The 14,407-nt window shown below is 37.4% G+C and overlaps 1 protein-coding gene across 13 annotated transcripts in view; it reads right to left on the minus strand.

Moving 5' to 3' along the window:
- KMT2C (lysine methyltransferase 2C) overlaps positions 1–14,407 on the minus strand; it is a 357,676-nt gene that overhangs the window by 207,933 nt on the left and 135,336 nt on the right. The window lies entirely within an intron of this gene.

Here is a 14,407-nt window from a genome sequence, read left to right on the forward strand (position 1 = left end):
TACCAAACATGCAAAACAGAATTACCATCAATCCTGCTCAAAGTCTTCTAAAAAATTGAAGAGGAGGGAACATTCCAAAGTCATTCTATGAAGCAGGCATCACCCTAATACCAAAGCCAGATAAAGATATCACAAGGAAAGGAAAGTGCAGACTAATATCCTTTATGAACATAGATCCTCAGCAAAATACTAGCAAACCATATCCAATAGTGCATTAAAAGCATTACACATCAGGACCAAATTGGATTTATCCCAGGAATGCAAAAATGGTTCAACGTAAGAAAACCAATTAATGCCCCCACCACATTAAAAGAATAAAAGGGGAAAACACCATATGATTATATCAAGAGATGCAAAAAGAGCATCAGACAAAATCCAGCACCCTTTCTTGCTAAAAACACTCAGAAAAATAGGCCTAAAAGGAAACTTCCTCAGCATGAAAAAGGCTATTTATGAAAAACCTATAGTTAACATCATATGCAATGTTGGAAAACTGAAAACCTTCCCCCTAGATCAGGTGCAAGATGAGAATGCATTCACTCACTACTGTTTTACTGTACTGGAAGTTCTAGCCAGAGCAAGTAGGCAAGAGAAAGGGAAAAAAAGGTACCCAAACTGTAAAGGAAGAAGTCAAATTATCCCTATTCACAGACGACATGATCTTAAGGGGAACAGAAAATCTCAAAGTATCTACCCAAAAAAGCCCCTTTATATGAAATAAGCAAATTGACAGGATACAAGATCAAGAGACAAAAATCAGTGTTTTTATACACCAGTAATGAACAGTCCAAAAGGAAATCTATAATAGAAACAATTTCATTCACAGAGGTGACTAAAAACATTAAATTTCTAGATATAAAAAACTTGTACATGGAAAACTATATGAAGAGTTAATATTGTTACAGTATCAATACTACCCAAAGCAATTTACAAATTCAAAGCAAACCTGATCAGTTTTCCAACAGTCTTCTTTGAGAAACGGAAAGCTACTATCAAATTAACATGGGAGGGAAGTAGATGTGGTTCAACTGATAAAGCATCTGCCTGCCATAAGGAGGGTCCAGGGTTCAATACTTAGGGCTCCAGACCCATGTGGTAAACTGGCCCATGGGCAGAGCTGCCGCACCCAAGGAGTACTGTGCCCCACATGCAAGGAGTGCACTCTGCAAGGAGAGGTGCCCCACGTGAAAAACCCAGGAGTGGTGCCAAATACACAGAGAGCTGACGCAGCAAGATTATGCAACAAAAAAAGAGACAGTTTCCTCCTGCCGCCTGACAATGCAAGCGGATGCAGAAGAACACATGGTGAATGGACACAGAGAGCAGACAACGGGGGGGGGGGGGGGGAGGGAAGAAAAATTTTTAAAAATAAATCTTGAAAAAAAAAAAATTCACTTGGGAGGACCAAGGGGCCCTAAATTGCAAAATCCACCTCAAGAAAGAGGATGGAAGCTAAAGAACTAACACATCTAGAATAACACATCTAGATTTCAAAACTTATTACGAAGCTACAGTAAGCAAAACAATGTAGAATTTGCAAAAAGATAGACATACAGATGAATGAAGTCAAACTGAGGGTTCAAAAATAAATCGTCACATCTATGGCTAACTGATTTTTGAGAAGGATGCAAAGTCCACTCAATTGGAAAAGAATAGTCTCTTCAACAAACAGTGCTGGTGAAACTTGATAGTTATACACAAAAGAACGACATACCATATTAACTTAAAATGGATCAACATAAATTTATGAAATAAAACTATGAAACTGTTAGAAGAAAATACAGATAAATATCTTCAGGACCTTGTATTAGGCAATGGTTTCCTAGACTTTCATCAAAAGTACAAGCAACAGGGAAGCAAATGTGGCTCAAATGATAGAGCTTCCACCTACCATATGGGAGGACCTGGGTTCGATCCCTGGGACCTCCTGGTGAAAAAGAAGAAGAAAAAGCACGCCTGCACAGCAAGCCAGTGCCTGCGCGAGTGCCCATGTGGTGAGCCAGTGCCCACACAAGTCCCACATGGTGAGCCAGTGCCCCGTGCAAGTGAATCATGCAGCAAGATGATGATGCAACAAAAGAGAGACAAGGGGAGAGTTAAGGTGAAGCACAGCAGAAACCAGGAACTGAGGTGGTGCAATTGGCAGAGAACCTCTCTCCACATCAGAGATCCCCAGGATAGAATCCCGGTGAATCCTAGAGGAGAGAAAATGGAAGAGAAGACAACACAGAGAGCAAAAACAGCAGGGCAGGAGGAGGGGAAGGGTGGAAAATAAATAAATAAATAAATCTTTTTTTTTTAAAAGTACAAGCAACAAAAGATAAAATAGATAAATGGGATTTGACCAAAATTTAAAAGTGTGCATCAGAGGAAGTTACTAAGAAGGTGAAAAAGCATCTTATGGAATGGAAGAAAATATTTGCAAATGATATACAAGAGTTTAAAATCCAGACTATATAAAAAACTCCTACAACTTAACAACAAAAAGACAAAAATTTTTTAATTGACAAAGGGCTTGAAATTTCTCCAAAGAAGATATACAAATGGCCATTAAGCACATGAAAAAATGCTCAACAACATTAACCATTAAGGAAATGCAAATAAAAACCACAAGATGCTACTTCACATGCATTAAAATGGCTACTATTTTTAGAAATGGAAAATAATAAGTGTTAGGGGATGTGGAAAAACAGGACCCCTTGTATACTACTGGTGGAAATAGAAACTGGTGCAGCAGTTGTGGAAAATTGTTTGTCAGTTCCACAGACAGTTAAATACTGAACTACTTACTATATGACCCAGGAATTCCACTTCTAAAAATGTGGCATTGGTGTGGAGAAAGTGACCATGGTGGCTGCAGCAGGGAGGAAGTGGGAGGAAGAGATGTGATGTGGGGGCATTTTCAGGGATTGGAGTTGTCCTGGGTGGTGCTGCAGGGACAGTTATCAGACATTGTATGTCTTCCCATGGCCCAGTGGGTGGACTGTGGGAGAGTGTGGGCTATGTATGGTGTAGACCAATGACCATGAGGTGTAGCGGTGGCTCAGAGATGTATTCACCAAATGCAATGAATGTCTCATGATGATGGAGGAGGTTGTTGTTATGGACAGTGGAGTGGGGTGGGGGGGATATGGGAACCTCATATTTTTTTAATGTAACATTAAAAAAATAAAGAGGAAAAAAAAAGGAATTCCACTTCTAGGTACATACACAAAAGAACCGAAAGCAGGGAAAAGAACATGTATATGTACACCAATATCCAACGTTCATGCCAGCATTATTCACAATAGCCAAAACATGAAAGCAATCCAAGTGTTCATTAACAGATGAACGGATAAACAAACTGTGGTATATACGCACAATGGAATATTATTTACCCATAAAAAGGAACGAAGTTCTGATACCTGCAACATGGATAAACCTTAAAGATACCATGTTGGATGCAATAAGTCTGGCACGAAAGGACAGATATTATATGATTAAACTTATATGAAATGTTGGAATATGCAAATTTAGAGACAGAAAGGGGAAGATGGACTGGGGCAAGGAGGAGGGAGGAAGACTGAGAGTCACTGCTTAATGAATACAGAGTTTCTGTTCTGGGCATTTAAAAATAAGGACAAGAAAAATAATTCACATCCAAATCTATGGAAAACACTGGAACTCATGTTGAGAGAAAAGAGGACCAGACTTAAACACTTCCGTTGAGTAATAAATGAAAATTAAGGAATTAAATATATATTAAATAAACTGGAAAAAGCAAACAAATCTTCTAAAAGGCAACAGAAATAGAAAAAGAAAAAATGAGAATAACATTACTAAATGAACCTACGGACTGGTTTAAACAAAATTTTAGAAAACAAATACAAGAACCATGACTGCTTAATCAAAAACAAGGAGGGGGAGCAGATGTCGCTCAAGCAGTTGAGCACCTGCCTTCCACATGGGAGATTCCAGGTTCACTTCCCAATATCTTTTAAAGAAGACAAACAACGAGAAGACATAGAGCAAAAACACAAGCAGGGAGCGGATATGGCTCAAGCAGTTGAGCACCTGCCTCCTACATGAGAGGACCTACATGGAGATTCCAGGACCTCCTGAAGAAAAAACAGAAAACAAGCAGACAATGAGCAAAAACAACGAGCAGACAACCAGCAGATGAGCAAAAAAAAGTTTTTTTTCATTTAAAAAGAAAAAGCAAACACAAAACAACAAGCAGAGACAAGGGAACCATCACAGAGGGGGGGGACAAAAAAAGTAAAACAATAAAAATAAACAAAGGGGAGGGGAACAGATGTGGCTCAAGCACTTAGGTGCCTGCTTCCCAAATGGGAAGTCCCAGATTCGGTCCCCAAAGCCTCCTGAAAAAAAACAAAAACAAACAAATGAAAAAAACAACTCAGGGCAGCCGATGAGACTCAGTGATTGAGTGCTGGCTTCCCACATACAAGATCCTGGGTTCAATCCCTGGCCCTTGTACCTCAAGAAAGAAAAAAGGCAGGGGAGAGGCATTTCACACCTATGAGATTGGCCACTATTAAAGAGTCAGAAAACTAAATGCTGGAGAGTATGTGGAGAGATAAGAATGCTTATTCACTATTGGTGGGAATGTAGACTGGTACAGGCACTGTGAAGGATGGTTTGGCAACTCCAAAGGTGAATATAGACTTGCCATGGGATCTGGATACCATTACTAAGTACATACCCAGAAGAACTGAGAGCAGTGCCACAAAAAAATATCTGCACACTGATGTTCACAGAGGCGTTATGATTGCCAAAAGTTGGAAACAACCCAGGTGCCAATCAACCAATAAATGGATAAACAAACTGTGGTGTATACACACAATGGAATAATATGCAGCAGTAAGAAGAAATGAAGTCATGGAGTAGATGACAAATGGATGAACATGGAGGACATAATATTGAGTGAAGCAAGCCAGACACAAAAGGACATATTCTGTATGATTGTGCTATTAAGAACTAAATAGGGCGGCGGACTTGGCCCAGTGGTTAGGGCATCCGTCTACCACATAGGAGGTCCGCGGTTCAAATCCCGGGCCTCACTGACCCGTGTGGAGCTGGCCCATGCGCAGTGCTGATGCGTGCAAGGAGTGCCGTGCCACGCAGGGGTGTCCCCCACATAGGGAAGCCCCACGACCAAGGAGTGTGCCCAGTAAGGAGAGCCGCCCAGCGCAAAAGAAAGTGCAATCTGCCCAGGAATGGCACTGCACACATGGAGAGCTGACACAACAAGATGACGCAACAAAAAGAAACACAGATTCCCGTGCTGCTGACAACAACAGAAGCGGACAAAGAAGACACAGCAAACGGACACAGAGAACAGACAACTGGGGTGGGGGGGGGGAGGGAAAATAAATAAATAAATAAATCTTAAAAAAAAAAAAAAGAACTAAATATATTATGTAAACTCATGGAGTTAAGAATTAGAATATAGGTCACCAGAAAATTGAAGGGGGGTAGAGAATGGAAAGATGAGGGTGAATCTATGCAGAATTGGTTAAAAGGTCCGTAAATCTTTGGAAATGCATAGAAATGGTGAAAACATATCATGATACTTGTAACTAGCAACTATTATATGGGTATGACAGTGGTTGAAAGGGAAAGTGTAAGGACATGTATATTATTAGAAAGACAACTAAAAGAGGAAAATAGAATAGCAGCTATGTATGGCAGGAGAAGCATATAGAGATTGAGATGTGATGAGTTTTGCTTGTTTGCTCTTACTATTATTGGCATAATGAAAGTACTCTAAGAATGACTGAGTGATGAAAGAACAAATATATGATTACACCAAATGCAACTGATTTTACACTTTGGATGGATTCATGCTTTATTAGTATGTATCAATGAAATTCATTTGTTAAAAAAAAAACTATATCCTAAATTTCTCAAAAAAAAAAAAAAAAAAAGGCCATAACTTTAAAAAAGAGAGATAAGAAAAAGGAAATAACCACGTAAAAATAAAAAGAAGAAAAGAATAAAAGAACATAGAGTTGTGCAAATAAATTTCAAACCTATGGAAATAGATAATTTTCTCCAAAAAGTACAAATTATCGAGCATGACTCACAACATTTATACAAAGTAATAATCAAGAAGAACTGAGAAATTTTCTTAGAGCACACAACTCTACAAATGTGCAAAGCTGATTCACAGTTGGAATTTTCAAACCCAAAGAGATAATTATACATAAACGGATATGGCTCAAGTGGCTAAGCACTTGCTTCCCACATGGGAAGGTCCCCGATTTGGTTCCTGGTGCCTCCTTTAAAAAAATAAATAAACAACAAGCAGACAAACAAAAAAACCAACTCAGGGGAGTTAATGCGGCTCTCAGTGGTTGAGCACCAGCTTTCCACTTATGAAATTCCAGATTCAATCCCCAACCCCAGTACCTCAGGAGAAAGAAAAGTATATATACTTTACTCAAATCAAAGCATAGTCCAAGAGCCACCTGCTTCAAAAATAAATGAACTTATTTGTTTAAAAATACATATTCCTGGGGCCTATGACAAATCTAAAGAATGAGAATCCCTTGGAAAGAAAGCCCCAGGATTTGCACTGGTTCCAGGTGATTCTGGTGCATATTAAATTTTTAGGACTAATGATATTGAAAAAAAGGGACATTTTCAAAATTCTTTTCACTAAAACGAATAATATATAATGCAAACCCTGTCAAAGAGCCCAAGAAAAACAAAGGTTATATAGCTTACTAATAGTACTGTAAATAGACTAGTATAATATTATCAAAGAGAATGAAACAGTTAAGTAAGCTGTCATCACTCAGAGAGGTTTATTCTAAAAAGGAAAATAGAATTCAGTATTAGGAAATCAGTTTATCCTATTAGTTCAGTTTATCGTATTTATAAGTCAATGGAGAAAATCCAGAGTTAGAACCAATATAAGTTTCACTAGAATAGGAACCACATGTGATTTGTCTATGTTTTATTCACATCATCTATCACAATGGCTGGCACATAGAACGAACTCCATAAACTTTTCCTGAATAATTATTAATGAGTGGTTTTGATAAAAATCTATCATTCATTACCAAATTTTTAAAGTCCTTGTATTAAAATAGAAGAGTTAAAAACCTTTCTCATGAAAAAAAAAACAAATTAAAATACACCAAAAGCAGGCTGAATATTCAATGGTAAAATACTAGATACATTTTCAATAGAGTCAATAATACTTTGATCATTCCAATTTAACACCTCAAAGCACTAACCAATGCACTAAGAGATCAAAGAAACAAAGGTACATTACTTAAAAGATGTGAAATATTTGACTGAATACATAATTTAATTCAACACATAGCAACAGAAGGCAATAAAATAACTATTAGTAACAATACAGTTAATTCAGAAACAATTAGTAATTAATAGCTAACACAGAGATGTAATAACACTTAGAATAGACAATGGAAAAAGTCTCACCATGAACATCTTGAAGTTTTCTTTACATATAAGAAATGTGCAGGAATAGGAAGGAACTTATTTAAATACACCATAAATGCAAGAGTATTCCCTCAAACCCCTCTCAGTTTTTTATTTAAAATGATCCTAAACTTTAAAAAGAACCAATGTGACAAGAGTTAGCAAAATTTTGAAATAAAAAAATAAGAGCATTAAGACATTGAAACATACTATAAATTTATAATAAATAAAATATTACGCTTCTACTGGAAGGATGGACAAATTAATGAAGCAGAACAAGTAAAGAATAAAATAGATCCAAAATTACCAAATACAGGACTTCTCAAACACTTACAAAAAATGCCCAACATAACACAAAAGTAGAAAGAATAGCACAAAACCCTAATGCACACATTAATCATGCAGCAATTAAGATTTTACCCACATTTTCTTTCACTGAAATATTTGAAATCAAATCTCAAGACATGTCATTGTATTCCTATACACTTTAGTTCACAACCCAAAAATCTGGCCATCTTCTATAATAACCATAATGCCATCATCACTTCTACAACCATCAATAATTCATATAGGAATTTAATATATGATAATGAAGATATTTCAAGTCAGTAGGTAAAAGTAAGATAACAGGAATAATATTAATAATAGGTAACATGTATTACTATATGACACTGCTAAACACTTTATATTATTTCATATAAACTTTGCAACAAATTTACAGGGTAGTAACTACTATGATCACCATTTTACATATGAGGAAACCAAGGCACAAAAATGTTACGCAACTTGCTCTTAATCCCATACCTAGTGAATAGCAGAATCAAATCCACAGTGCAGAGTCCCGACCACTATCGTTATGTTGCGATAAAAAAAAATGGCTAGCCATTTTAGGAAAATTATGTTCCTACATCATTTCTTATACTGCCTCCCCACAAAAAATTCCATAGGGAATAAATATGTAGAGAAGCAGACTTGGCCCTACAGATAGGGCGTTGTCCGCCTACCACATGGGAGGTCCACGGTTCAAACCCCAGGCCTCCTTGACCCGTGTGGAGCTGGCCCACGTGCAGTGCTGATGCACACAAGGAGTGCCGTGCCATGCAGGGGTGTTCCGAGTGTAGGGGAGTCCCACGTGCAAAGAGTGCACCCCGTAAGGAGAGCCGCCCAGTGCAAAAAAAAGTGCAGACTACCCAAGAATGGCGCTGCACACACGGACAGCTGACACAAAGAGATGACACAACGAAAAGAAACACAGGGGAAGCAGACTTGGCCCAGTGGACAGGGCATCCGTCTACCACATGGGAGGTCTGTGGTTCAAACTCCAGGCCTCCTTGGCCCGTGTGGAGCTGGCCCATGCGCAGTGCTGATGCGTGCAAGGATTGCCATGCCACGAAGAGGGGTCCCCCACGTAGGGGAGCCCCATGAGCAAGGAGTGCTCCCGGTAAGGAGAGCTGCCCAGCGCGAAAAAAGTGCAGCCTGCCCAGGAATGGCTCCACACACACGGAGAGCTGATGCAGCAAGATGATGCAACCAGAAAAAGAGACACAGATTCCCGTGCCACTGGCAACAACAGAAGGGAACAAAAGAACAACATGCAGCAAATGGACACAGAAAACAGACAACTGGGGCGGAGATGGGAGAGAAATAAATTAAAAAATAAAATAAAAAAAAGAAACACAGATTCCCAGTGCCGCTGATAAAGACAGAAGAGGTCACAGAAGAACGCACAGCAAATGGACACAGAGCAGACAAATGGGGGGGCAGGGAAGTGGACAGAAATAAATTTTTAAAAAATAAATCTTTTTTAAAAAGTGAATAGTTATCGCAATAAATAAAAACAGTTAAAGAAAACAAATGAATAATTTTATAACTCTGAAATAGAGAAGGCCTTGGGAAACACAAAACTTAGAAACCAGAAAGGTAAAAAACCAGTAAATTATTAAAATTAAAAATCAAAAGGCAAACCTGGTATCATTTAACACAAAAACAAAAAAGGACTCATAAAGCAAATGAACCAAACATTATACCAATTTTTAAAAACAGATATAAGATATAAATGGGAAGTGGATGTGGCTCAAGTTATAGGTCCTCTTCCTACCATATAGGAAGAGCAGAGTTTAATACCTGGGGCCTCCTGGTGAAAAAGAAGAAGAGAAAGCATGCCTGTGCAGCAAGCCAGTGCCCATGTGGCAAGCCGAGTGCCCATGCGGTGAGCTGAGTGCCCGTGTGGCAAGTCAAGCGTCTGCCTTGGTGCTTGCACGTCAAGACAAGTGCCTACATGGGTGCCAGCGTGGCGAGCCAAGTGCCTGAACGATTACCCACTAGGTGAGTCAGTGCCCATGCAAGTGACTCACGCAGCAAGACGATGATGCAACAAAGGAGAGAAAAAGGGGACAGTCAAGGTAAAGCACAACAGAGACCAGGAAATAAGGTGGCGCAAGTGACAGGGAACCTCTTTCCACATCAGAGGTCCCCAAGATGAAATCCCAGTGAATCCTGGAGGAGAAAGATAAGAAGAGAAGACAAAAAGAGACATAGAGCAAATGGACACAAACAGCAAAAAAAAAAAACAAAAAAAAAAAAAAACAGCAGGGCAGGGATGGAGGGGGGAAGGAGAAGGGAAAAAAGATATAAAGGAAGCCAATCTCACTAGCAAAAAAATAGGCCAATTTAGTAATGAAAGTGTTAAGGGGGGAGGGGGTAAAAGATATTCCTTTTTGCTTATCTAATTAGCAAAGATTTAAATTATTGATAAATCTCAGATATTGGTGAAGATTTTAGAATACAGGCACTCTCAGTTTCAATGAAAACATAAATTACTCCATTGTTATTTCTTGACAGATGAATTGCACACTTAAGCGTGTAGCCTAAAGACGTATTTCTTCAAATGTGTAAGAGGGTGTTCAATTGAGCTATATTCTTAAATTGGGACAAATAGAAGCAATCCAAATTATGGTAAGTGGTAAACTGGATAAAATTGTGGACACCCATAAAATGTAATACTATGCAGGCATTAAAAAGAATGAGAAAGAATTCTATTACATCATGGAAATTTTTCTGAAATAGTTCATTAAGTGGCAAAAACTATACAGCCACACAGCTAACATTCATTGAATATTTTCTCTGTGTGAGGCACTGTTGTAAGCATATTATAGTAATTATTTAATCTGAACAAACCTCTGAGACAGAATTTAAGGACATTTTTAAAAATCATGTATTTGTGTAATATACATGAATTCACAAAAATAAAGCTCATTGGTGATTATGATATTACAGGTCTGTGGCAAAAAAAAAAAGGAAGACAATTATCTAATGACTTTTTCTCAAAACTAAGTTTACTCAGGTTAAAGAGTCATTCTGAAATGTGCTGTATCAATTTCTCATTTAATTATTCTCCTTTTTTGGGTAAATAGCAGTGACAGAAAACATGCATTTTTAAAATATTGTTCAGCATCACAAAGAAAATTGTGTAATCTACCAAATATTTCTTTGTTTACTAGTTCATTTAATCTAAATAACTCAGAACTATTCTTATTTTTCTTAGTATTTTAACCATGTGAAACAGAGAAACAAAATAAATTACACCAGGAAAAAAAAAAAAGACTACAAATCACAATGCTAAAAAATGTAATGAAAAATAACAAATCTGGGACAAAAAAAGATAGGGGAAGGAATGTCTATCAAATATGTCACATAAAGGTTTAGATATCGAAAACAGATAATCAAATTTATAAGAAAGACATAAAATCGAGATTACACAAAATGGAAAAGAATATTAATAAACAATTCTTCAAAGCACAGACACAAACACATTAAGACCCCTACTATATATATAGGAGTCAAAAGGAATATTAAGTAACATTTTACAATTAATAATGAAATTTCATTTCAAATAAGTGTTATTTACAAATCCACACACTGATTAATCATTAGTAGCACTGCAAGCTAGTACAACTCTTTGGAAAGGCCACTTAATAATAAACCATAACAAGAAAACAAAGGTGACAGTCAACAATTCAAAAATTTTAAAATAATTAATGTTAAGGTATTAATTCAACAACAAAAAAAAAAGTAGAAAATTTCTTCAAGCATGACATACAGTGGTTTAAGTATGGAAAAAATGTATAAGTAAACAGTTTAATAGATTGTAGCAGCCATTAAAAAATAAAAGTAGGAAAATTGGGCAAAAATACAGAAAATCTTACAATGTGACAAATTCCAAATACATTTTGTAGGACACTTGCAAGAGATATCAGTGGTAAAATAGCTCATGTTATTATCAAATGGTTAACTCATTTATCTGCTCAATAAATGATCTATGGAATTCAACATGTTCAAGATCCATATACTTAAAGCAATCTCAATCTAAACTTACACTGTTAGAAAATGAGAGAGGATTACAAAACTATAGGAGTTTCCAAGAAACGTAGCTACTTAACTAAAAAGACATAAGAAGTAACACAAGCCTTCTCTGGAAAAATGTTTTTTAAAAAAACTATACTGAACAGTTATGAATTTAAACCCATTAAATAAGAACACGAGTCCAAGCTGATAAATTAATACAAACATACAACAACAGAGTGCCCATAACTGGTAAATGGAGAAGGGATAGTTAGGTTAGAAAAGTCACCTTTTGGCAACCATTGTAGTAATAATTGATTCATACAAGAAAGTTTAATAGAGAATAGAATAAATGCATAGTCTAAAAGTATCTCCACCACAATTACTATAGTGAAGAAACCTGACTGATACCTATCAAGTAATCAAAGTTAAATAATGGGGGAAGCGGACATGGCTCAAATGATAGAGCATCCGTCTACCATATGGAGGGTCCAGGGGTTCAATCCTCAGGGCCTCCTGACCCGTGTTGGTAAGGTGGCCCATGCACAGTGCTTCCACATGCAAGGAGTGCCATGCCACGCAAGGGTACCCCAACATAGGGGTGCCCCACGTGCAAGGAGTACACCCCGCAAGGAGAGCTGCCCTGCATGAAAAAAAAACACAGCCCACCCAAGAGTGGCACCACACACACAGAGAGCTGACACAGCAAGATGACACAACAAAAAAAGAGACACAGTTTCCCAGTGCCACCAGATAATGCAAGCGGATGCAGAAGAAAACACAGCGAATGGACACAAGAGAGCAGACAATGGGGGGGGGGGAGTAAAAATAGTAATAATATATCTTTTTTTTTTTTAAGTTAAATAATGGGACAAAGCAACCTATGTGCCTTCAAATATGACATACTGAGAATGACATATCACATTTAAAGAATGCCTGAGAAAATTACAATCTAAAACTTATTACGTGAAACAATGATAACACTAAATTGTACAAAACAATGGACCAAAACTTTTCAAAAATCTCACTGTATGCAAAAGCTGAGGAATTATTCTAGATAAAGAAAATTAGGGACAAGTAAAATTATACCGTGACCCTCAAATGGAATCTGGGGTAGAGAAAGAAATACTATAAGGAACATGGGATAATTGGAAAACTTTGAATACAGACCATGGGTTAATAAAAGAATTACATAAATGTTAAATTTCCTGATTTTATCACTGTATCATCATTATATAATAGGATGATATGGGAAAAATACACTTAAGTATTCATGGATAAAAGAGGATAATGTATGCAACTTATTTCAAATGGTTCAGAAAAAATAACATGTACATGTTTGTGTGTATGTGTGTGTTTCTGTGCCTGTGTGTATGTTTGTTCACGTCAAGAGAAAGCATGATAAAGCAAATGTGCCAGGAAGTTAACAGTGAATCTAGGTAAAGAATATTTGGGAGTTCTATGTACTATTCTTGTACATTTTCATTTTAAAATAAAAAGTTTTAAAAATACTAATCCTTTAAAAATTCTATTAATGTAATATCTTTTCTATGAAAACCCTCTTTATGGCCTGAACTCTCTCACAGTTGCTGAAATATTTACGAAAAATAAAGTCAAACATCAGGTACACCTGGTAAAGTTAAATCTGGCTCCTTCCACTCAAAATACAAGCGGAATGAATAACTCCCCAAAATGGCAGTGAGTTTGGGTTTTTCTTTCCTACACCCTTCCTGCCATTTGGCCCAGAAGTGCAAGCAGAGCACTAAAGAGAGAGCTCTCTGGGAGGAGGACAAAAAAAGAGAGCACCTGGGAAAATACCAAAGAGATTGGGAAAAGGAGGAACTGGAGAAAGCAGTCCCATAAACCTACTGATAAACTTCAAGGCTCAATCCCAACCTCCACATGTGGATCAGTTTCCTATTGGCCATTAAAGATGGAACAGATATCTGACCAAATTCCAGACTCATCAGTGGATGGCACACATACAGGTTAGAACCAAATATCATTGCAAAGGCTTTGAAAACTGAATAGACATTAGAGTGACAGCACACAGAAGGCAGATGGAAGTTATTGCTGGCATCTAAATTAGGACAATTAACTATAATTCAAAAATATCAACATTTTCCATAGGATTTAAATAATAAATATCTAGTTTACAATCTAAACTTAGTATATGAAGAACTAGGAACATCTCAATTCACATTATACCACACACACACACACACACACAGTTTTAGTTTGCTAAAAGCTGCTGAAAGCAAGATACCAGAAATGGGTTGACTTTTACAGTAGGGATTTATTAACATAAGCTTACAGTTCTGAGACCATGAAAATGTCCAATCAGACTTCATCAGGTAATGCTTTTCTCCCTGAAGACTGACTGTTGGCAATCCTGGACTCCAATCACACATGGCAAGGCAAATAGTGGGATCTGCTGGGGCTCTCCCTCTTTTTCTGGGCTTACTGACTTTCAGCTTCCCCCTTCATGGCTTTCTCTCTGCTACTGTGTGCTGCTGATTTCAGCTTCTGGCTTCAGGGCTTTCTCTCTCAGCTTCTGGGGGTCTCTCTCTGAAATCCTGTGTCTTTATCTCTCCATAACCATCCCATTTAT

The sequence above is a fragment of the Dasypus novemcinctus genome, chromosome 5 (assembly GCF_030445035.2).
Source record: "Dasypus novemcinctus isolate mDasNov1 chromosome 5, mDasNov1.1.hap2, whole genome shotgun sequence".
NCBI classification, from domain to species: domain Eukaryota; kingdom Metazoa; phylum Chordata; class Mammalia; order Cingulata; family Dasypodidae; genus Dasypus; species Dasypus novemcinctus.